Here is a 23,182-nt window from a genome sequence, read left to right on the forward strand (position 1 = left end):
ATATATATGGAATTTAGGAAGATGGCAATGACGACCCTGTATGCAAGACAGGAAAAAAGACACAGATGTGTATAACGGACTTTTGGACTCAGAGGGAGAGGGAGAGGGTGGGATGATTTGGGAGAATGGGAATTCTAACATGTATACGGTCATGTAAGAATTGAATCGCCAGTCCATGTCTGACGTAGGGTGCAGCTTGCTTGGGGCAGGTGCATGGGGATGACCCAGAGAGATGTTGTGGGGAGGGAGGTGGGAGGGGGGTTCATGTTTGGGAACGCATGTAAGAATTAAAGATTTTAAAATTAAAAAAAAAATTAAAAAATTAAAAAAAAAAAAAAAGTTTAATCTCTCGGTTGGGAAGATCCCCTGAAGGAGGAAATGGCAACCCACTCCAGTATTCTTGTCTGGAAAATTCCATGGACAGAGGAGCATGGCAGGCTATCATCCATGGGGTCACAAAGATTCAGACACGACTGAGCACGCACACAAACATACACATCAAAGCTACTTTAGTGAGGCTAGGAACTATTGATTTCATAGATTTGATGTACCAATTAAGTTATTTTTATAGCAAGTACATCATAGTCAATATGTTTTAGGTTATATATGAAACATTAATATGCTAGATATATATCTATATTAAATCAGTTATCAAAGCACAAAACATTTGAATCACCGACTGAAAGCATTCACATGTCTTAAGTAAGCAGGTGCTCTCTCTGCTTTATGAGGAAATGGATTCAGACTCGTTTACTCTTTCACTTACTCCATCATCACTATTATTTGGCACCAACCATAAACAGGCTAGGCCACACTCTGATTATTAGGAATATAATAGTTAATGAAGCAAGATCAAGTTTCTACTCCAAGCTTATTCTTCAGAAAGTATGGAGACAGGCAGATAGATACATAAGTAAATGTGTCAGGTGGGGAGTTATTCATTCGGTTGTGTCTGACTTTGGGACCCCATGGACAGAATCCTGCCAGGCTCCTCTGGCCATGGAATTCTCTAGGCAAGAATGCATTCCCTTCTCCAAGGGATCTTCCTGACCCAGGGATCAAACCTGGGTCTCCTATACTGCACAGAGTTTCTTAACCATATACGTCCGTTATACGCATCTTGTCTTTTTTCCTGTCTTGCATACAGGGTCGTCATTGCCATCTTCCTAAATTCCATGTGTTAGTATACTGTATTGGTGTTTTTCTTTCTGGCTTACTTCACTCTGTATAATCGGCTCCAGTTTCATCCATCTCATCAGAACTGATTCAAATGAATTCTTTTTAATGACTAATACTCCATTGTGTATATGTACCACAGCTTTCTTATCCATTCATCTGCTGATGGACATCTAGGTTGTTTCCATGTCCTGGCTATTATAAACAGTGCTGCAATGAACATTGGGGTACATGTGTCTCTTTCAATTCTGGTTTCCTCGGTGTATATGCCCAGCAATGGGATTGCTGGGTCATAAGGTAGTTCTATTTGCAATTTTTTAAGGAATCTCCACACTGTTCTCCATAGTGGCTGTACTAGTTTGCATTCCCACCAACAGTGTAGGAGGGTTCCCTTTTCTCCACACCCTCTCCAGCATTTATTGCTTGCAGATTTTTGGATCGCAGCCATTCTGACTGGTGTGAAGTGGTACCTCATTGTGGTTTTGATTTGCATTTCTCTAATAATGAGTGATGTTGAGCATCTTTTCATGTGTTTGTTAGACATTTCTCCAAAGAAGACATACAGATGGCTATTTAGTTCTTTGGCCCATTTTTTGATTGGGTCGTTTATTTTTCTGGAATTGAGATGCATAAGTTGCTTGTATATTTTTGAGATTAGTTGTTTGCCAGTTGCTTCATTTGCTATTATTTTCTCCCATTCCGAAGGCTGTCTTTCCACCTTGCTTATATTTTCCTTTGTTGTGCAGAAGCTTTTAATTTTAATTAGATCCCATTTGTTTATTTTTGCTTTTATTTCCAGAATTCTGGGAGGTGAGTCATAGAGGATCCCACTGTGATTTATGTCTGAGAGTGTTTTGCCTATGTTCTCCTCTAGGAGTTTTATAGTTTCTGGTCTTACATTTAGATCTTTAATCCATTTTGAGTTTATTTTTGTGTGCGGTGTTAGAAAGTGATCTAGTTTCATTCTTTTACAAGTGGTTGACCAGTTTTCCCACCACCACTTGTTAAAGAGATTGTCTTTACTCCATTGTATATTCTTGCCTCCTTTGTCAAAGATAAGGTGTCCATATGTGTGTGGATTTATCTCTGGGCTTTCTATTTTGTTCCATTGATCTATATGTCTGTCTTTGTGCCAGTACCATACTGTTTTGATGACTGTGGCTTTGTAGTAGAGCCTGAAGTCAGGCAAATTGATTCTTCCAGTTCCATTCTTCTTTCTCAAGATTGCTTTGGCAATTCGAGGTTTTTTGTATTTCCATACAAATCTTGAAATTATTTGTTCTAGTTCTGGGAAAAATATGGCTGGTAGCTTGATAGGGATTGCATTGAATTTGTAAATTGCTTTGGGTAGTATACTCATTTTCACTATATTGATTCTTCTGATCCATGTACATGGTATATTTCTCCATCTATTAGTGTCCTCTTTGATTTCTTTCATCATTGTTTTATAGTTTTCTATATATAGGTCTTTAGTTTCTTTAGGTAGATATATGCCTAAGTATTTTATTCTTTCTGTTGCAATGGTGAATGGAATTGTTTTCTTAATTTCTTTTTCTATTTTCTCATTATTAGTGTATAGGAATGCAAGGGATTTCTGTGTGTTGATTTTATATCCTGCAACTTTACTATATTCATTGATTAGCTCTAGTAATTTTCTGGTGGAGTCTTTAGGGTTTTCCATGTAGAGGATCATGTCATCTGCAAACAGTGAGAGTTTTACTTCTTTTCCAATTTGGATTCCTTTTATTTCTTTTTCTGCTCTGATTGCTGTGGCCAAAACTTCCAGAACTATGTTGAATAGTAGCGGTGAAAGTGGACATCCTTGTCTTGTTCCTGACTTTAGGGGAAATGCTTTTAATTTTTCACCACTGAGGATAATGTTTCCTGTGGGTTTGTCATATATAGCTTTTATTATGTTGAGGTATGTTCCTTCTATTCCTGCTTTCTGGAGAGTTTTTATCATAAATGGATGTTGAATTTTGTCAAAGGCCTTCTCTGCATCTATTGAGGTAATCATATGGTTTTTATTTTTCAATTTGTTAATGTGGTGAATTACATTGATTGATTTGCGGATATTGAAGAATCCTTGCATCCCTGGGATAAAGCCCACTTGGTCATGGTGTATGATCTTTTTAATGTGTTGTTGGATTCTGATTGCTAGAATTTTGTTGAGGATTTTTGCATCTATGTTCATCAGTGATACTGGCCTGTAGTTTTCTCTTTTTTTGTGACATCTGTGTCAGGTTTTGGTATTAGGGTGATGGTGGCCTCATAGAATGAGTTTGGAAGATTACCTTCCTCTGCAATTTTCTGGAAGAGTTTGAGGAGGATAGGTGTTAGCTCTTCTCGAAATTTTTGGTAGAATTCAGCTGTGAAGCCATCTGGACCTGGGCTTTTGTTTGCTGGAAGATTTCTGATTACAGTTTCAATTTCCGTGCTTGTGATGGGTCTGTTAAGATTTTCTATTTCTTCCTAGTTCAGTTTTGGAAAATTGTACTTTTCTACGAATTTGTCCATTTCTTCCACGTTGTCCATTTTATTGGCATACAACTGCTGATAGTAGTCTCTTATGATCCTTTGTATTTCTGTGTTGTCTGTTGTGATCTCTCCATTTTCATTTCTAATTTTATTGATTTGATTTTTCTCTCTTTGCTTCTTGATGAGTCTGGCTAATGGTTTGTCAATTTTATTTATCCTTTCAAAGAACCAGCTTTTGGCTTTGTTGATTTTTGCTATGGTCTCTTTTGTTTCTTTTGCATTTATTTCTGCCCTAGTTTTTAAGATTTCTTTCCTTCTACTAACTCTGGGGTTCTCCGATTCTTCCTTTTCTAGTTGCTTTAGGTGTAGAGTTAGGTTATTTATTTGACTTTTTTCTTGTTTCTTGAGGTATGCCTGTTTCTTGGACTTGGGTGATTATTTCCTCCTAAAATGGGGAAGGAAATAATCACCCAAGTCCAACATACACAGAGAGTTCCAAATAGGATAAACCCAAGGCGAAACACCCCAAGACACATATTAATCAAATTAACAAAGATCAAACACAAAGAACAAATATTAAAAGCAGCAAGGGAAAAACAACAAATAACACACAAGGGGATTCCCATAAGGATAACAGCTGATCTTTCCATAGAAACTCTTCAGGCCAGGAGGGAATGGCAAGACATACTTAAAGTGATGAAAGACAATAACCTACAGCCCAGATTACTGTATCCAGCAAGGATCTCATTCAAATACGAAGGAGAAATCAAAAGCTTTACAGACAAACAAAAGCTGAGAGAATTCAGCACCACCAAACCAGCTCTCCAACAAATTCTAAAGGATATTCTTTAGACAGGAAACATGAAAAGGGTGTATAAACCCGAACCCAAAACAATAAAGTAAATGGTAACGGGATCATACTTATCAATAATCACCTTAAACGTAAATGGGTTGAACGCCCCAACCAAAAGACAAAGACTGGCCGAATGGATACAAAAACAAGACCCCTCTATATGCTGCTTACAAGAAACCCACCTCAAAACAAGGGACACATACAGACTGTAAGTGAAGGGCTGGAAAAAGATATACCACGCAAACAGAGACCAAAAGAAAGCAGGAGTGGCAATACTCATATCCAATAAAATAGACTTTAAAACAAAGGCTGTGAAGAGACAAAGAAGGCCACTACATAATGATCAAAGGAATAATCCAAGGAGAAGATATAACAATTATAAATATATATGCCCCCAATATAGGAGCACCGCAATATGTAAGACAAATGCTAACAAGTATGAAAGGAGAAATCAACAATAACACAATAATAGTGGGAGACTTTAATACCCCACTCACACCTATGGACAGATCAACTAAACAGAAAATTAACAAAGAAACGCAAACTTTAAATGATACATTAGATCAGTTAGACCTAATTGATATCTATAGGACATTTCACCCCAAAACAATGAATTTCACCTTTTTTTTCAAGTGCTCATTGAACCTTCTCCAGGATAGATCACATCCTGGGCCATAAATCTAAACTTGATAAATTCAAAAAAATCGAAATCATTCCAAGCATCTTTTCTGACCATAATGCATTAAGATTAGATCTCAATTACAGGAGAAAAACTATTAAAAATTCCAACATATGGAGGTTGAACAACACACTTCTGAATAACCAACAAATCATAGAAGAAATCAAAAAAGAAATCAAAATATGCATAGAAACTAATGAAAATGAAAACACAACAACCCCAAACCTGTGGGACACTATAAAAGCAGTGCTAAGAGGAAAGTTCATAGCAATATAGCTCAGAGTTTTTGAAGGGTGTTTATAGCACGGTATTCAGGAAGCACCTCAGAGGAAACGAACAGACTTAACCTGAATGACAACACGGAATTTAAGTCGTTTTTTACAATTATACAATGACATTCCAGCTTAACAGGAAAATCTTAAATGTATAAATGCATTGTGTGAGTGATTTAGGAATCCAAAAAATGGAAAACAAAGAGCTGAATGACAATGTTCTCTATTTTAAAAAATAATCTAAGGAAAGTGAAATGCAAGCCAATAGGGAAAAGATCTTGGAGCCAGACAGACCATAAAATTGTAAATCGCCAGGAATTTGTTGAAATTTTAGGAAATGCATGGAGTTTTCACAGACTGTGGAATATGGACAGCAGTTCATTTTATTTAAATACCAAATAACTAGTCTATGGTAACTGATAATTGAGTAACATTTATGACATTTCATGGAGCTGTTTCTCCACGTATTTCCTAATTGAGGGCAAATGCTCAAGCAAAATGCAGTGCAGCAAAATTCACTATTCTGAAAATCAAAATGACTTCAGTCTTATCTTCTGATAGGCTGATTCAAACCAAAATCAATACTGGGGTACTAAGAAGAACTCTGAATACTTTGAATGAACATCTATATAAATCATTTTGCCAACCTTTTGGTCAATAAGGAGTGACAGCGAGGTTAAAGTAACAAGAGGTCTTGAAGTTCAAATAAACATTAACAGTCAGCTCTTAGGAATGTTGGTAACTATGAAAAACTCCCATCTGCCTGACAAATTGGCAGACTCAAAGTGCATTCTTGTATCTTAACTTTCCTTGACCCTCTGTGCTTCATTCTACACAGTTAACTTGACCATTCTCTTTGAAATATTTTTTTTTTACTCTAATTTAGGGGTTTTCTTATCCCTCTCACCATTTTCTCAGTTTTCTTTAATGATTCTTCTCATTGGCCTATCCTAAATTTTAGGGGCCAAAAAAGTTAGATCCTGGGTACTCTCTTTTTAACTAAGCATACAAATCTACTCTCAAGGCTTTTAAAACTATAGGTTGTCCAATTTATACCTGAAATCCTGACATCCATTAACTCTACAATCCTGAATCTTACATTCTACTCTTAAGATGACTGAAGTAACTAAGATTTACCTTAGTCGAAATCTATAACTCATCTTTTCCTATCACAGCAGTCTATCAGACGTCACCACAACTCAATGGTGATTACCATCCATGAAACTAGCCAACTAAAAACATGAATTCAACACGGATGCCTCTAACCCTCCCCGCTGTCCCCATTCTATTCATTCTCTGCCATCATTTGCCCATTTCTGTTGACCACAGTTTCGTTCAAGTTATGGGTCTGAAAAATCTCATGTTTTTCTCTAAATACTCCTTTATTTCCTGTACCACCAACCTCTCAAGGTCTATAGTATTTACTCAGAGATCCCCTCATGTCAGTATCACACCTTGTGAGCTTAACATATGCCCAATGTTTGGGGTACTTGCCTTAGGGCTTATGGTCATGTGCTTAATCTTTCTGTGCATGCCACATGGTTCATCTCATAGCTATGAAGCACAAGTCCTAATGAATTTTCTATCTAGTTTGATATATCCCTTAAAGGGATCAACAGCAGTTTAAGTGGGACCAGATACAGATTTGGGATGACTTTCTATACCATGAAGTTTCTCAAACATAAAAATGTTTTCTAAGAATACCTTAAAAATTAAGGAAGTTTATTAGGAAAAAAATCAAGGAAATCGTGCTATAGCCATTAGGAAAGGGCTTTTGAAAAGCTGGGATAAAACAAAACAGTAAAACCCAAGTCTGATAAATTGGGAGTCTAATTCTGAGCATGTCCATTCAGAGAGAGACAAACATGTTAGAAATGGTTTGCAAGGTGAGGTACAGGCTGATACTGCGGTCACTTAAAAATCAATTAGATGCTGTCTCGAGGGAAGCTGAACAGAGTATCAAGTGCTGACAGAACGTTTTGACAAGCTGAGCAGACTTCTGATTTTTCTACTCTTTCCTTGGCTATAATAGCCTGTGTTGTTAGAGCATTTGAGTTCAGAAAGTATTTAGTTGCCAAGATGAAATTGTTTCTTCAGAACCTGGTAAATATGTGGCAGAAAACTCTATGCTGAAACTCAAAGGGCTTCCTAAATTTTTTTCCTACTGTGATTAATACTTCTCTACCTTTAGATGAACACAGTGCAGCAAGTTCAAAGAAATAGATGCTGGTTCCAGAGACAGATGACAACTTCAAAACTCACTTGTATTTTTTTTTCCCCAGAATGTAAAATGACACATTTGAACACTTTTCAGTAAAATCGCTGTAGTCATTCGGAAAAACCAAATGCACTATTTTCAAACCATGTCCCAAAGAGGAGCTATAGTCATTCAGTTTTTACTCAAAATGCCTTTCAATATATTCCCCTTTTCTATTCCCCAAAATACCATTACTGTGAAAAGTTTCAGCTCTGAAAACTGAGACTGTCATTGTCCAATTTGATAATAAAGTTTATTTTCCAAGATTTTCAAACAAAACATTGTATCTCAATTTTGTTGAAACCTCCGCCTCCAAGTGCACCCATTTCTCTCTATTCTTTCTCTGTGATTAATTTCTATCATCTTTCCCATGGTAAGTCCATGTCTTCAATAACTCACCTGTGACACACATATATCTAGTTCCCCAAATTTTTATCTCCTTTTACTGGTTCCTACACCAATAATTCTGGAAGAGAATCAGATTCTGGCAGAAAAACTCTTAAATGGTCTTTCTTTCATACCAAATGTTTATTTTATTTAAGATTATGCCTGAGTGATAGGGAGTAAATAGTCCTCTAAAGAATAATGTAATGTGCTTGGTGCCTGGCAAAGACATACTAACTTAGTTGTATGGATTTAAGAACATACTCAAAAAAAACTATTTTCTCTCTCCAGCTATAGGTATTCCATCTAATCCTCATGCCTGATTAGTATTCATAAAGAGGATTTCTTCTAAGCCCTTTTAATTTATTTCTGTCTCTACTTTTTCATAGTTTTAAAGACTTTAACTCTGTTTTCCAGAATTATTTACATTGCAAGAGATAGGGACCAAATTTAAACTAACTAGTAAAAAGAGGTAATTTGTTAATTTATGCAGCAGAAAAGCCCAGGGATAGTTGAAGTTCAGGTTTGGCTGGATGTGGACATTCAGACGAAATCAGGAGTTTCTCCCTATTGAGAGTACTGCCATTTTCTTTGCTGACTTTTTTTTCTTCTAAGTAGGCTCATTCCAGCATGGCTAATAATTGCCACAGTTTTACAAACCATAAGGAAATGGCAACCCACTTCAGTATTCTCACCCGGAAAACTCCATGGACAGAAGAGCCTGGTGGGCTACATTCTACAGGGTCGCAATGAGTCAGACACAGCTGAACAACTAACACTTTCATTACAAACCAGAAACTCAACTAAAATGGATAGAAATCCTCTTTTAGCTTACTCCAGTAGTAATTCCAGGATACTGGTCTGGCTTGGGTCACTAGCCTGCTCCCTAAATGATCACATTGGCTAGAGGAATAAAATGCTTGAATGTAGCTTATTCTCCTTCTAAGAGACAGGAATAAGATTATTCTTACCTGTGACACATGGGTTGAAAGAAGGTGGTTCCTGAAACAAAATTTGAACGCTACTATCAGATAAAGGGAGAACATTTTCTGGAGAGTGGAACAACATTCAGTTCCTAATATACCATGAGATATAATCTGAATCAACACACCCCCCAATACATATGTTGAAGCCCTAACCCCCAACGTGACTATTTTAGAAATGAAGCCTTTAAGGCGATAACTAAGGTTAAATGAGATCATAGAGTGGGGTTCTAATCCAATAGGACTGGTGTTCTTATGAGAAGAGATGCATCCTGGAAGTACGTGCACAGTGAAAAGGTCACATGAGGACATAACAAGAAGGCTGCAGACCTCAGAGAGACCTTCGAAGAATCTGATCTTTAGCACCTGGATCTTGGTATTCCAGCCTACAGAACTGAGAATTTCTGTTCCACCCAGTGTTATGACACATTGTGGTTACCTGAGAAAGAATACACTGTGTTCAACACAATTGATAATTATTGAAGCTTGGGAAAAGGGGACAGAATCCAGGATTACATTTGAGTCAAATAAGAATTTGGGGACAATTCAAGCTTCCTTCAACTTCAAAGTATAGAAATAACTTCTATTCAAGGCCAGTGTTAAATATTGGCTAATGGCTTTAGTTGTCAATCTACATGAAACTAGGGACAATTACATGAGTAAGTACTTGTTTATAGAAATAACTGGAAATATTTTTTTTAAAAAGCAAAAACCCACGACATTGGTGATATTTGAAGATCTTTTCTTTGCAAAGCTGAGATAAAGTGTTCAAAGTTTTCAGTCTATTTAGAGAAATGCTTTTATATCATATCTTTTGAATAATTTTGATATCAAGTAACTATAACCGACACTATCAGTTATCAATTTTTCCCCTTTTTAGCATAGTTTTGCTGCATCACTGAGACTATGTCAAGCAGGTGCCCTGTCATTGGTATGATCAAGGTTTTTAATGGTATAGATATTCACTGAATGATTTTATGTCAGAAAGTGTTGGTGCTCTTTTACTGCCAAGATTGTTGAATGAAATTACAGACCTAATTAAATGGAAAGACATTAGTGTTTATTAATCAGAAGACTTAATATTGCTAATATGGCAATATTTCCCAAATTAATATACAGATTCAACAAATCCATATCAAAATATTAACTAGTTTCTTTGTAACATTTGCCAAGGTCATCCTGAAAATTATATGTACATTCAAGAAACTCAGAAAAGTCAAAACAATCTTGAAAGAACAAATGTTGGAAAACTCATTTCTCTATCTCAAAGTTAAAAAGCTACAGTAACTAGGATAATATGGTTGAGCATATAATCTCACATATATGATCAATAGATTCTGTAGCTGTAAATACAATTCAAGAAGATATTTTTTAAAAAATGGCACAGTGACAACTGAATATTCATATGCAAAGAGAAGGAAACTGAATCTCCATCTACCATATGCAAAACTTCACTCAAAATGAATCAAAGACCTAAATGGAAGAGCTAAAACAATAAGACTTAGAATAAAACATAGGTATTTCAAGAAAACACAGGTGTCAGTCTCAGTTTCTTTACTATGAAACTGTAAACACAAGGAACAAAAGATAGACCAAAGCAAAGTGGACATGAAAATGAGAAACTTTGTACTTCAAAAAATAAGAAAGTAAAAGAACCTAGACAATGTGTGAGAACTTTTCCTAATCCTATAGCTAGAAATGGAGTTATATTCAGTATATAAAATCTTTTATAATTCAGTAGGAAAAACAGTAATAATTCATTTCAAAATGGACAGAAAATCTGAAAAGACATTTCTTCAAAAAAAGACCACCACTAGTACTCAGGGAAATGCCAATCCAAACCACATGAGATCACTTCACCCTCACTGGGATGGCTACAAAAAGAAAAACAGAAAAGGACTAATAAAAACTTGGATAAGTTGGAAACTTCATACACTACTCAGGAGTGTAAAACAGTATAGCTGCTTTGGAAAACAGAATGGGAGTACATCAAAATGTTATCATATTGCCTAGAGTTCTATTCTTGGTTATATACTAAAGAAAATTGAAAACTGCTCAAACAAAACTTGATTATTCATAGGAACGTTATTTATAATAGATAAGATGGTAGCAATCCAAATGTCCAATGGCTTGTGAATGGATAAACAAAATGGTATATCCATACAACAGAATATTATTCAGCCAAAAAAGTGAAGTTACACTATCCCATGATTGTGTCTTATGTATTATGCATGATATGTCTACAACATGGATGAACCTTAAAAACGTTATTTTAAGTGAAAAAAAGCCAATCATAAAAACCATATATGATATGATTCCATTTATAGAAATGTCCAGAATGGGCAAGTCTATATAGACAGAAAAGTTAATTGGCTGTTGCCTAGATCTGGGGATAGATACCTATGGGTATCGTGTTTCTTTTCAGGGTGAGGACAATATTCTAAAATTGACTGTGGTAACAGTTATACAGCTTTGTATACACCAAAAAGCCACTGAATTTTATACTGTAAATAGATTGTGTGTGAACTGTATTTCAAAATATCTTATAATAGTTAATAGCATTTTAAAATATACTCAAAAGTAAATACAGGTTACAGGTATGTATAACATATATACACTTAGAAGGGACAGTCATATGATCATGATTTTTTATTAATTCTCATGCAGTAAAGTCAAAGAAACAAAGCCCTTCATTTGCATAGAATTCTTATCAACAAAAAGATAAGGCAAAAACTCAAGTATGCAGCAATGTCATCTTAGCTCATTAAAAGCTCAGGATGAGTCTTCAGAACATGTCAGTCCTCCCAGGTTAATCCCTCAAGATAAGAAGTATGTTACATTTCCATGAATACTACCCGCAAGTAATCAGAGCAGAAAATGTGTTGAAATCATAAACTAAGATGTTTATATAATTATGATTATATAAGAAGATGCACAAGATGGCAACTACAAAGAGGACAAGGTCAGTAACTTGGTAACGTGAGGGAAAGAAAGTGAAGTTGCTCAGTCGTGTCCGACTCTTTGTGACTCCATGGACTGTGTAGCCCACCAGGCTCCTCTGTCCATGGGATTCTCCAGGCAAGAATACTGGAGTGGGTTGCCATTTCCTTCTCCAGGGGATCTTCCCAACCCAGGTCTCCTGCATTGCAGGCAGACACTTTAACCTCTGAGCCACCAGGGAAGCCCCTGATAATGTGAGGGAGGAAATAGTAAATAGAAGTAATCAAGATAAGAAAAAATATTTGATTGTGGGGAACAGAGACTTGCTGAACATCCTAGGTAATCTGGCTTTACCACTGGGAACTTTGTGCTAAGATTACTGTAAACACTTGATATCACTAACTTACACTTGAAACAAGATACATGTACATAGTTTGTTAATTTAGTTGTAATTATATTGTCACCCTGCTTATTTAACTTATATACAGAGCACATCATGAGAAACGCTGGACTCGAAGAAACACAAGCTGGAATCAAGACTGCCAGGAGAAATATCAATAACCTCAGATATGCAGATGACACCACCCTTAAGGCAGAAAGTGAAGAGGAGCTAAGAAGCCTCTTGATGAAAGTGAAAGAAGAGAGTGAAAAAGTTGGCTTAAAGCTCAACATTCAGAAAATGAAGATCATGGCATCTGGCCCCATCACTTCATGGAAAATAGATGGGGAAACAGTGGAAACCGTGTCAGACTTTATTTTGGGGGGCTCCAAAGTCACTGCAGATGGTGACTGCAGCCATGAAATTAAAAGACGCTTACTCCTGGGAAGGAAAGTTATGACCAACCTAGATAGCATATTAAAAAGCAGAGACATTACTTTGCTGACTAAGGTCCATCTAATCAAGGCTATGGTTTTTCCAGTGGTCATGTATGGATGTGAGAGTTGAACTGTGAAGAAGGCTGAGAGCCAAAGAATTGATGCTTTTGAACTGTGGTGTTGGAGAAGACTCTTGAGGGTCCCTTGGACTGCAAGGAGATCCAACCAGTCCATTCTGAAGATCAACCCTGGGATTTCTTTGGAAGGAATGATGCTAAAGCTGAAACTCCAGTACTTTGGCCACCTCATGTGAAGAGTTGACTCACTGGAAAAGACTTTGACGCTGGTAGGGATTGGGGGCAGGAGGAGAAGGGGACGACAGAGGATGAGATGGCTGGATGGCATCACTGACTCGATGGAAGTGAGTCTGAGTGAACTCTGGGAGTTGGTGATGGACAGGGAGGCCTGGCGTGCTGTGGTTCATGGGGTTGCAAAGAGTCGGACACAACTGAGTGACTGAACTGAACTGATAGGCACTTAGTTAAAACTTAATAGAAAATGACTAAGTCTCAAAGAACATGAAAGGAATGATTTTAAAAAATTTAAGTAGGAACAACAGATTTAAATCCATGAAATGATTTTTAAATATTCATATCAAAATAGCATTCAGAGAGGTAAATTCAGTTTCAGTTTTTAGTTCCACAATTTCATCTCCATTCAACACGTTTCAATATGTTTCTATTCCTACATGTAATACGTACTTCATGATATTATATTTTATACAGATATACAAGGTAAGTTATTATACAGATTTACATAGGCTTATTTCATTTACTGTGAAATGATACTGTATTAGTATTAAATTACACTTTAATATTAGTATTAAATTACACTTTAATATTTCTTTCTTATACAATTTCAGAGTGAATCTATAGAAGCCCTTTTATCATTAAATCTGATTTTTTGAAATTTTGATCTAAATTGTATTATCTAAGTTGATTATATTTAAGCACAGAATAAGCATTCTTAAGATACACTAATTAAATATTATGTTTCAAAATGGAACATTTTTAGTAAATCCTATTATTAATTTTATAATATAACAGATTATCAATGTTGCCTTATTTTATAAGAGGTCAGACAGGGGGACAGACTTCTATTATAGAGGAAGAAGAAACGTTCATCCATCTGAATGATTAGGAAAAAAGAAGTCTAAATTATTTTATCAACATATGTCAAAAGAATTTTCCAATTTTAAAACCAGTTTCAGTAATATCTTAAGCTTTAGTACAACTAAAAACGTTAGTAACCATTTATGGCAATTATAATAAGAAAACAGAAAAAAGGAAGAAAAAAGTTTAAAACGCAGCAAAATAGGACAGCTATTGGTAATAATCAATGGATATCATCCTATTTGTGTTGAATTGGAGATTTCAATTAGGATCACTTTTTTTAAAATAGAAGTATTTATTTTTTAAAAGAAGGATAATTGCTTTATAGTATTTTGTTGTTTTCTGTCAAACCTCAACATGAATCAGCCATAGTTATACATATATCCCCTCCCTTTTGAACCTTCCTCCTATCTCCCTCCCCACCCCTCTAGGTTGATACAGAGCATACAGCAAATTCCCACTGGCTATCCATTTTACATACAGTAATGTAAATTTCCACTTTATTCTAATCATACATCTCACCCTTTCACCCTCTCCTCCCCTCTTTCCATGTCCAAAAGTCTATTCTCTATGTCTGTTTCTCCACTGATGCCCTGCAAATAAATTCTTCAGTACCATTTTTCTAGATTCTGTATATATGCATCAGAATACAATATTTATTATTCTCTATCTGACTTACTCCACTCTGGATAATAGGTTCTAGGTCCATCCACCTCATTAGAACTGACTTAAATGTGTTCCTTTATATGGCTGAGTAATATTCCATTGTGCATATGTACCATAACTTCTTTATCCATTCATCTGTCGATTGACATCTAGGTTGCTTTCATGCTTTATCTATTGTAAACAGCACTGCAATGAACAATGAGATACATGTGTCTTTTTCAATTTTGGCTTCCTCAGGGTATATGCCTAGGAGTGGGATTGCTGGGTCATATGGTGGTTTTATTCCTAGTTTTGTTTTAATTAATTTATTTTAACTGGAGGCTAATTGCTACTATAGGATCACTATTAAATAAAATTTTCTTTCCTAGGTGTGTAAGATGTTCCTCTCAGTTTGCTAATCACCCCATCATTTTTGACAGAAAAAAAAAATTGGGCCACTGCACTTAATCAAATAGCAGTCTATTTAAATGTATAAAATTCAGCTTAGCTAGGAACTACAGAAGGAATGGGCAGAAGAATGATGTATCTAGAATATAGATAAAATATTGAAGACATAAAATTTATAAATACATGCTTTTTATATAGGCAATAAAATAAGTGGTATTTAATATTTAAATGAGTGAAAATTCGGGGTATAGAAAACAATTCTACTGATCAGGAGTCTCTTAAGAAAATATACATTGGGGAGCCAACAGCAGACTACAGCCAATCTAAGAGTACTTGAGGAGAATAAAAATTTTCCTATTTTAACCATGTACTAAATGATGTCATTTCTTGATCATTTCTATAAATTAAAGGCTTCCCTGCTTGTTAGACACTCAAGTTGTGTCCAACTCTGTAGCCTGCCAGGCTCCTCTGTCCATGAAATCCTCCAGGAAGAATACTGGAGTGGGTAGCCATTTCCTCCTGCAGGGAATCTTCCTGACCCAGGGATTGAACCCAGGTCTCCTGCATTGCAAACAGATTTTTTACGGTCTGAGCCACCAGGTAAACCCTAAAGGCTTTCTTAGGTACTTAAAATTTTAATATTCCCCTTCCTCTGCTCCCTCACTTTCAGATTTGTTTATATCTTTCTACTGGGCTATATCCCTTCTCCAGTGCATCTTCCCTACCCATTCCAGTATTCTTGGGCTTCCCTTGTGGCTCAGCAGGTAAAGAATTCGCCAGCAATGCGGGAGATCTGGGTTGGGAAAAACCCCTGGAGAAGGGAAAGGCTACCCACTCCAGTATTCTGGCCTGGAGAATGCCATGGACTGTATAGCCCATGGGGTCACAAAGGGTTGGACACAACTGAACGCCTTTCACTTCACTCACCGGGCTGTATAGCACAAAATCATTGATATTGTTTTTTATATATTGCTCCAATTTAAAAATACAGACTAGATTCTCTGCCAATTTGTAAATGATCCAAATTCAGCCCCAGATGAACAAACATTTACATTATTGTCTCAATACAACAACGATTCATTTGCTTCCTCTTTCAGTGTGAATAGCTCAAAACTGTAGTAAGATACCAATGTCTTTTTAAGGGCTACAAAATTTGCTTTCTGCAGTAGAAACTGCAGAAAGAACTGTAGAAAACTACTTGACGACAGAAATTATTTTCAACTCCTCCTCTGCATTCAATTTTCTATCCAAATTGGTTGCTTAAAGGCAGATTCACCATTTAAACAGCCCTTTCTGATATGGTACCACAGACACTGTTCTTAACCCTGAAATGAGATGATGATCAAGTGTCTAAGTGTAAAAGCATTTTGTAGCCATAGTGGCAACAAAGAAATAATCTAAAGACAGACCAAAAGATTGCACGGCAGCTACAAAAGAGTTGGTGACATTTAGATATGATTGAAATGCTCAATTTAGCTCAAGCAATTCCTAAGAGTACCATTCATATTTACTAAGAAGTTCTCCAGGTCAAGTTGAAGATTTTCTTGAAAAAAAAATTCAATACTCTTGCCTGAAAGGTTAAAAAAAAATGTATAAGTTTTGATAACTGCTTCAATTGAACATTTAGCGTTGTCTGTTTAGATAAGAAAAGGACCATTCTACAAATTATATTTAATAGGAGGAAAGCTTAGATTAAAGCCACTGACTACAAGAAACTTCTACCTCAGAAATGTTTTTTATATCTAGAATCTTTGCTTTATTTCAGGCTATAAATCCATGACAAATTCTCTAAGTTTGGTAACATCCTACCCATTTTAAGGTCTTATTTTAGAAATGTAGATTATAGCTTTCAAAATAAGAATTTCTGTCAAGAAAGAATATAAGATGGGTCTATTGTATTCCTGAGTTTCCATTAGTGAATGGTGATAGATTCTATTTGCCAGACAAATGAGAAATACTGCTGACCCCAGTCAGCTTTAGTTGAATATTTGACAGTCTTTTACTCAACTTTAAGGATGTAGAAATGCTATATCATTTAAGACAGGAGCCATGAAAATAACCTTGCAATATTACTGCTAGTTTGTCTCTATATTAAGATAAAATTATTTGACTTAAGTAGAACTTAACTATTAGCACTTAGTCCACATACAATGAGAAATGGAATGTGGCCTGCCATGTCAGTAAACAAAGGATCTCAGAGTCATCAGTAATTGCAGCCACTGCTGGCAGTGAGCTGGTGAGCTGATGAACCCTGGGGTAATTCAGGAAGGAAAAAAATACCTGCCATCTAGCAGCCAGACTGCAGTGCAGCCACTCCCTATGGTGAGTTCCAAGGAAACTCTGGATGTGAAAATGCAGGATACTGGCCCCAGATAGCTGAGGTGTGTGTCAAAGAAAGTATTTCAGTGAGTCCAGATCTTTGCATCTTCCCTTATGTAGAAAAGCACTAAATGTCTTAACTTGGGATATCTAGTTTTATTTAAATAATGTTTTGACATTCAGACTATCTGCCCTTTATTGCAAATCCTTATGTATCCTGGGTCCCACCTTGCCTCTTCAGAGCAGTTCTCTCAGGGTTCCTTGAGTTACTTGAGATGCTGTCTCCCAGGCTTAAAGTCTTAAAAATTTCTGCCAAACAAAACATAACTCTCAACTTCTAAGCTGTGAATATTTTTTAAGTCAACACACATTGTTTTTTACTTTTACACACATTTTTAGAAAATTTGATTGTATGGACATGCCAACACAACCACTGCAACATATCAGACTAGATGGTAAGCATGATTCATTTTTCTTTCTATAATTAAGAAAAGTATCAAAAGGAAGCAAAACTGGTATCAGTCTATCAAAACAGTTCATAATCATAAGACATTATGTGAAGTTTCATTCATCCCATTGAGAACAAGGAGTTCACTCTTGGAAAACTTCCATCTAGCATTTATGTTTTTCTTCAAGTAACCTCTAAAAGTATATATATTTGGATCTATGTATTTCCACAGGTAGGTAAAAATTAGATTAAGCTAGTTTAATTTTAATCCTTTCTACCTCTTGATGGTAAAATTAAATTCATCTCAGGGGGAATTAAAGCACCCTACTTTGTGAGGAATGCTTTAGGGATCTCTGCATCTATTAACGGACCGACAGGTGTTCTCCAAACAATTAGGACTAATTAGCATTTTTGTTGACTAGATTGAAAAGGGAGCTCTGGAAGAAACACTTAAAGGCCAAATAACTGATTATTTCACCCTTGGAATTTTCTTTGCCAGTGAAGAGGTAAAATGTACTGTGGAGAAGTCTGGAAAAGGGAAAACTGCTTTACTCCATGATTATTATCATGAGTTAACTTCCTTTAAGAGATCAAAAAAAACTGTTATAATTCAAACTAGATTTCCAATTACAATGGCCACCAGATATACAACTGCTGGATTATCTACATCGTTTGTGGTGGTTTAGCAGCTAAGTTGTCTGACTCCTGTGACCCCATGGACTGAAATCCACCAAGTTCCTCTGTTCATGGGATTTCCCAGGCAAGAGTACTGGAGTGGACTGCCATTTCCTCCACCACGGGTACTTCCTGACCCAGAGATCGAACCCATGTTTACTATGTTTCCTGCATTGCAGGCAGATTCTTTATCCAATGAGCTATCATGGAAGCCCCCTTACACAGTTTACCTCTTAACATTAGATAAGTCTTATAATTTTGGTACTAATATTACCTTATTTCCCCTTTAAAAGTTGATATTTGAAGAGGATATTTAACATACCCCAAATTATAAAAACAGCAAACTCCAATCCTTGGCTAATCCATTGTAAATGGCTTTTTTTCCCCATGAGACCTTGCCACCTCTCCATCTATCCTTTATTTTCTAAGGACATCTCATATTGAGGTTTTTATTTTTGAAACTGGGAAAACATGAATTATATGGTCACTAGTTATGGCTTTGTAATTTTATGGAAATTTTATAAAAAGTCCACTTTATATCTCTTCTATTAATCAGCATAATTTTGAGAATTTACTGCAAGTCAATCATTCAACCAGACTCTGAAGAACAGGGTAACTAAAACAGTCTTTGCCCTAAAGGAAAGAGCTAATTAGCAGCATGCTTCAATATAAAATTTTAAGTCTATTCTGATTATTATTTATACCCATTTTCATGTCATCTCTCTTGAGTTTGCCACAGTCACATAAAGGTAATTGACTCAGTGAATCATTAATAAACACAGCAATTATTTAAGTTACTTCTGATGTTAAGATACTGAGAATGAGAAAGTTAGATACTAGAAATCTCAAAATTAGAACCTAGTAAAGTTAAGAATCTGTTGATACAGTGCAATGACAAAATTATAATAACGTTGTTTCAATGTCACTGAAGGTTTAAGCTAACATTTGTTCACCATATATTAGATATTCTCCTCTAAACACACATCGGTGGTAAGAGATATTAAATACAATTTGACCATCTTCAAAGTTTTAAAAAACCCAAATTTCATTATACCTCCAGAATAAACCTGAAAATGTGGTGCTTCTAAGGTAGCAGTATCTTAAGAAGCTATCATATAAAGATTCTGAACATTTCACTTTATAGATAAGTTTTGGAATAGTATTTCCCTAAATGCAGGAGACACAAGTTGATTCCTGGGTCAGGAAGACCTCCTGGAGAAGGAAATGACTAACCCACTCCAGTATTCCTACCTGGGAAATCTCATGGACAGAGGAGCCTGGCTAGGTTACTCTAGTGGTTGCAAGAGAGTCCTATATGACTTAGCGATTAACAACATCAACAAACTATCAATATGTGCAAAACAGTTTTTTTGATCTAGATTTTTCACTTTAGACTACATTTGCTCTGGATCTGATAATCTAAAGAATACTGATAAGATTTTTTATATTTTACCTTACAAAAATATGAACAAAAATTTACTCTGTAAGTTTCCTTTAATAAATTATCAATCTTAAGATAGTAGCATAAGAAAGCTGGTAATTAATTTTAATAAATAAATTTCATCTTAATACAATTCTGTTTTTAAAGTACATGGGGAGATAAAGGACCATAAAGTAATGTCAAAGAGCACCTATACCAACCTGCCATTGGAACACACAAGAGCTCAAAGCAACCAAGACAATTATTTCAAATAGCTCTAATATTACAGCATAATGTTTTGTCACATTCACTTTTACAAGTCTGAAAAGCAAGAGTAACTTTCGAAAGTTCAAAAAATAATCAAGCATGGTTGCTCGTGAATTAGACACAGAAAGCCAAATATATACACAAACTCAAAGTTATAAATAATAGCTTCTCAAAGGACTTAAGACAGACCATATTGGTGTCACAACAGAGCATAAAACTTTTACAACCTTCATTTTGCTTTTCTCAGATGCTCAACTTAAAAATACACTCTTTATTCACAAGTCAGATTTTATTAAAGGCATGGAATAAACTGCCAGTAAATCTCAGCTCCCATAAATTTACTCATACAACAAAATTTAGTGAGAGATGAGTAGTTTTGTTTTCCTTCCCAAATAACAAGCTGATTAAAAATATATTAGCATACTTTTCTATAATAGATTAAAAGTGAAATATTACCTTTCCCTAATATAGAATTTTAAGTTATAATTGATTCATATAATTCAAAGGATAATCAATGACAAGATTTTAAGAAAAGCACTTTTCAGTGCTGTTCTTTGAATCTCACTTCCTCACTCCTATTCTCCAGAGAAAAACTTTTAGCTAGTTGAGTTCTTTCTTCAGCAATTCAGCTCCATACCTAAATAAATATAGTTACACTACTATTGCTTGAATTATCAATCTCAGAAACGAATGACTTCCTGCTGTAGCACACAAGGATTTAGTTTCTTAAACTCCCATCTTTAACATTTCCACTCCCTCTAGAACTGCTTTTGGTTAAATCAATGGGTAGCTTCTACATTTTCATGTTGTTCTTTAGTTGCTAAGTCGTGTCCAACTTCTTGTGACCCCATAAACCGTTTCCTGCCAGGCTCATCTGTCCATGCAATTCTCCAAGCAAGAATACTGTGCTGCTACTGCTACTGCTACGTCACTTCAGTCGTGTCCAACTCTGTGCAACCCCGTAGACAGCAGCCCACCAGGCTCCCCCATCCATGGGATTCTCCAGGCAAGAACACTGGAGTGGGTTGCCACTTTCCTTCTCCAATGCATAAAAGTGAAAAGTGAAAGTGAAGTCGTTCAGTCATGTCTGACTCTTAGCGACCCCATGGACTGCAGCCTACCAGGCTCCTCCGTCCATGGGATTTTCCAGGCAAGAGTACTGGAGTGGGGTGCCATTGCCTTCTCCGAACAATACTGTAGTGGGTTACTATTCCCTTCTCCAGGGGATCTTCCCGACCCAGGGATCAAACCTGTGTCTCCTGTTTGGCAGGCAGATTCTTCACCACTGAGCCACGCTGGAAAGCCCACTAAACTGAGCTACATAATATCTATAATTATTTTTGCCTTCTTGTGCAAGTTCCTACTTGGCTATTATTTTTAGTTTTCTGTCTTAGTATGTATACACATTTTGTTCTTGAGACAGCCACAATCACATCACTGTTTCCTCCATGTACTTAAGTAAATCTATCAAATCTATCAATGTTTTCCAACTAATACCTTCCAAGGTAGGTAGACCTTTATTATTCTTCTTGGCTACCATCCCTGTGGGGGTTTCAGCTTGCTGCTCTATCTGCAGTGGGACAGTTTTAACATTGCAAAATTATTTCTCTGTAATTTCTTATTTAATGTTTTTACAACTCCTAACAAGCCTGCATTGGAGGAGAAAATGGCAACCCACTCCAGCATTCTTGCCTGGAGAATCCCAGGGACAGAGGAGCCTGGTGGGCTGCCGTCTATGGGGTCGCATAGAGTCGGACACAACTGAAGCAACTTAGCAGCAGTAGCAGGTGTATATAAGCTCCCTTAATTTTATATAACTTGACTTTCTTATCCTTTCATTAGTTGCTTAACTTGTAGTATTTTTAAATATCACAATACCTAGTTTCATTTTATACTGTTATATTTTGTAGTATTTATGTGCCTTTGGGGAAATGTTTGAACATATTATGTATCTAGTATCTTTTTTTCCCTTTCAGAAATTTCCTCTACTTCCTTCTCTGAAGAGCTACCTGAGGCCATCTAGATTCTCTGAGGAATAATCGTCTAATCTTACACTGGGGTGCTCTTTTGATGCCGACTTCAGGTGACTGGAAAGACAAAAGAAGGGTCCTATAGGACAGTGTTCAATTTATAAATATCATCCATTTTACCATGAGGGAGATTTATTTACATTTTCCCCTTAGCCTGGTTTCTCCACAACCAGAGTCTTTATATCCTTTTTTTTTGCCCCCCAGAAAGAAATTCCTAGCCTGTTTCAGAAAGGCCCAGAAGGAAGAGAAACGAACTGTGGTATTCGCCTGGTTTACTCAAGAATGAAGACAGAAGTGGATTTCTAACATCTTCATGTACTATTGACTTGCAATAATTTCTACTGCTTATGGATTTAGGGGGTCCAAGTTCAGGACCTTTCCTGGGATTCCCTAGTTGAGTGCCCTTGGTCTCTATGAAGTTCCTATTCTTGCTCAATAGCCACTCTTGGTCCTTCATAGGCTCTGCATCTTTTCTCCCTCTTGTCTCAGGTCATATGGTAGTTGACACCCTGCTGTCATTTTTATATGCTTTAAAGAGGGGGGAAATGTTTAATTAATCTTCTGTAATTATTTGGAAGTGTTAAAATAACCTTAAAGTTGTAAATTTGTTTTAAATTGAGCAAAACACTAAACAAGATTCTCTGAAGAGTTATCAGAAGGGATAGATCTTCAGAATATTAATTGCTCTTTTCCTATAAATTCTTGACAATTCTATTATATCAAAAGTTCAGTACTTAAATAATGGCTTTCAAACTTCTCCTTTTGAAATTCTATCCAGTGGATTTTTAGCTTGCAGCTATTACCTCATAGTTAGCAAAATTAGTTTTTAAAAGAGAAATTTTAAACAAAAACAAAAGAAAATATGATATTGAGCCCTTGGGGAAGGGTTTATAAAGACATTTTGGGGGAAGAATTTGAGATTGGCATTACTTTTTCCAGAAACTTCTAACTTAAGGAGAG

The 23,182-nt window shown here is 36.0% G+C and overlaps 1 protein-coding gene across 2 annotated transcripts in view; it reads right to left on the reverse strand.

The window, feature by feature from the left end:
* The window catches only part of GPC5 (glypican 5), a 1,608,220-nt gene that overhangs the window by 694,133 nt on the left and 890,905 nt on the right, over positions 1–23,182 (reverse strand). The window lies entirely within an intron of this gene.

Source organism: Capra hircus, chromosome 12, assembly GCF_001704415.2.
Source record: "Capra hircus breed San Clemente chromosome 12, ASM170441v1, whole genome shotgun sequence".
NCBI lineage: Eukaryota > Metazoa > Chordata > Mammalia > Artiodactyla > Bovidae > Capra > Capra hircus.